The sequence below is a fragment of the Rutidosis leptorrhynchoides genome, chromosome 9, assembly GCF_046630445.1.
Source record: "Rutidosis leptorrhynchoides isolate AG116_Rl617_1_P2 chromosome 9, CSIRO_AGI_Rlap_v1, whole genome shotgun sequence".
Classification (NCBI taxonomy): domain Eukaryota; kingdom Viridiplantae; phylum Streptophyta; class Magnoliopsida; order Asterales; family Asteraceae; genus Rutidosis; species Rutidosis leptorrhynchoides.
Window position 1 is genome coordinate 117,545,383 of NC_092341.1, and position 3,126 is coordinate 117,548,508.

The following is a 3,126-nucleotide window of genomic DNA, read 5'->3' on the forward strand; positions in this document are numbered from 1 at the left end:
AGTGTCAACCAAAAGGTTGGTGAGTTCATAGGTTTATCATAAAAATAATTTCAATATATTAATAGACCACAAGATTTCCGTTTATAAATATATGTACACTCGCAAGTGTATTAAACCGTTCTGCTTATGTTGAGGCCTTAGTAACCAACCTTAACAATAATATAATAAGTCATCTTCGCAAAGATGGATATGTACACTCGCAAGTGTATAAATAATCCTCGAAGTACTAAACATCCGCCCACTAGTTCTTATGTCTAGTGCAGCCTACAGGATGGGGGTGTTAAGCCCGATAGATCTATCTTTAGGATTCGCGCTTACATGCTCTTATAATATGTAACTAAATTACCTAGCACATCAATCCGCAGAATATCATTTTTAATCACTTGTCTCTATTTCGTAAAGCATTTATAAAAGCAGTGCATGTATTCTCAGCCCAAAAATATATATTGCAAAAGCAATTAAAAAGGGAGCAAATGAAACTCACAATACTGTATTTCGTAGTAAAAATACATATAACGTCATTTAACAAGGGCAAGGTTGGCCTCGGATTCACGAACGTATCAATATTGAGATTCAATATTGCAGGAAAGTACGTAGACGCAACGGAGATGATAAACACTAGATTGACCTCACGAGCATACCCATGAACCATACCCATCACCTCCATAGCTATAACCCATAATTTCCTTAGCTTCGACTCATTCAAAAAAACTATTTTGAAATCACTCAGACAGTACTCCGTCATAATATTTTATGTATACTAATAATATCTTGAAATAATACTGAGCAAATATATATATATATATATATATATATATATATATATATATATATATATATATATATATATATATATATATATATATATATATATATATATATATATATATATATATATATAAATCGATTGAGAGAGTTTAGAGAAATATATTTTCAAGTTTCTATGAAATAATGAAACCTATTGAATTCTATTTATAATTGATTTTTGAATTATTAAAGTGAATTATTAAAGTATGAATTATTAAAGTGAATTATTAAAGTATGAATTATTAAAGTGAATTATTAAAGTATGAATTATTAAAGTGAATTAAAAAAGTATGAATTATTAAAGTAAATTATTAAAATATGAATTATTAAAGTATGAATTATTAAAGTAAATTATTAAAGTATGAATTATTAAAGTATGAATTATTAAAGTAAATTATTAAAGTATGAATTATTAAAGTGAATTATTAAAGTATGAATTATTAAAGTGAATTATTAAAGTTAAAGTAAAGTAAAAGTAAAGTAAAGGTAAAGTTAAAGTATAGTAAAAGTATAAAAACTATGTATGTATAATACGCGTATAAATATATATAATATTAATTTAAATCGTTATATATTTTTAATGAAATAAAATATAAATATCGTTATATTTATTATACTGGTTAAGTAATGAGTTGTCAAAAGTGATTCTAGATATTTATAAAAGTTATATACGTTTTAATAATAAAGTCCTTTTTAAACTAAAAACGTCTTTGTACGTTTGAAAATAGATTAATAGAATATTATGGAAACCAATTCTCCACTAACTTTTGTCTAACTTTCGTAAATGATACTTTTTGTTTTTATTTATAGATAGCTTTACAAATTATTCTGAATATCGTTAAGAGGAATAGATTTTCTCAAATTATAGTGGACCTCTCATCAGAGACTTATAATCATAATTCAATGTTTCTGATAATTCAATCATTTAATATATATATTTTTAATTTCGTCGAAAATCATATTGAAACAAATACGTTCGTGTAAAGTATTATACGTTTAATACTTTATTAATATTCTCAAGTTATAATATATATATACATATACATATCTATTTATATATAACGGTTCGTGAATCGTCGGAATTTGGTCGAGGTTATAATGAATGTATGAGCACAGTTTAAAATTCTTGAGATTTAACTTAACAAACTTTGCTTATCGTGTCGGAATAATATAAAGATTAAAGTTTAAATTTGGTCGGAAATTTCCGGGTCGTCACACTATATATATATATCCATATATATGTCATCATATAGTTTTTACAAGTTTTAACGTTCGTGAATCGCCGGTCAACTTGGGTGGTCAATTGTCTATATGAAACCTATTTCAATTAATCAAGTCTTAACAAGTTTGATTGCTTAACATGTTGAAAACATTTAATCATGTAAATATCAATTTCATTTAATATATAAAAACATGGAAAAGTTCAGGTCACTACAGGTTATACGAGTTATTGTCGGGTCCTTTTGGATTGGAAAGAATGTTTTGATTTCGATTGAAGTTTAGCCTTGGCGGTTGATAATTATTTTGATAATTATTTCCCGGCCTTTGGTTCATGTAGGAAACATTCTCGCATTGTTCCATCGTTTGCTCAATGTGACAATCTTTCGTTAAGTGTGGTCCACCGCATTGCTCACAACTGATTCGTATTGCGTGAATATCTTTATTCATCTTTTCCATTCGTCTCTCGAAAGCATCTATTTTTGCAGAAACGGAATCAAAGTCGTGGCTAGAATCGGCTCTAGCCGCTTTAGATGAACGATATATATATTTCTCTTGGTGCCACTCATGAGAGTGGGATGCTGTGTTATCAATAATCTTGTGAGCTTCGGTTGCGGTTTTCTTCATAATGGAACCACCAACTGCTATGTCGATGTCTTTTCGTGTGGCGATGTCTATGCCTTTATAGAAGATTTATACTATTTGAAAAGTATCTAATCCATGTTGAGGACATCCTCTCAACATTCTTCCGAATCTTGTCCATGCCTCATATAACATTTCATTTGGATTTTGCACGAACGTGGCAATTTCTCCTTGAAGTCTCACGGCTTTAGATGCCGGAAAGAATCTTTGAAGAAATTTCTCAACTAAAATATCCCATGAGTCAATCGTTCCTTCAGGTAACGATTCTAACCAATCTTTGGCTTCTCCTTTTAAAGTCCAGGGGAACAACATAAGATAAATAGTTTCATCCTCAACTTCTCGGATTTTAAATAGATTACAAATCCTATTAAAAGTTCGAAGATGTTCGTTTGGATCTTATTTTGTTGTACCACCAAATTGGCACTGATTGGTGATCATGTGTAGGATTTGTCCTTTGAT

General features: G+C 28.9%; 1 non-coding gene across 1 annotated transcript; it reads left to right on the top strand.

The window, feature by feature from the left end:
- The first annotated feature begins 2,740 nt into the window (after positions 1-2,740).
- LOC139869786 (small nucleolar RNA R71) lies at positions 2,741-2,847 on the top strand. Its single transcript, XR_011766365.1, has one exon. It is a non-coding gene; the product is annotated as a small nucleolar RNA R71 (small nucleolar RNA).
- Positions 2,848-3,126: the final 279 nt, after the last annotated feature.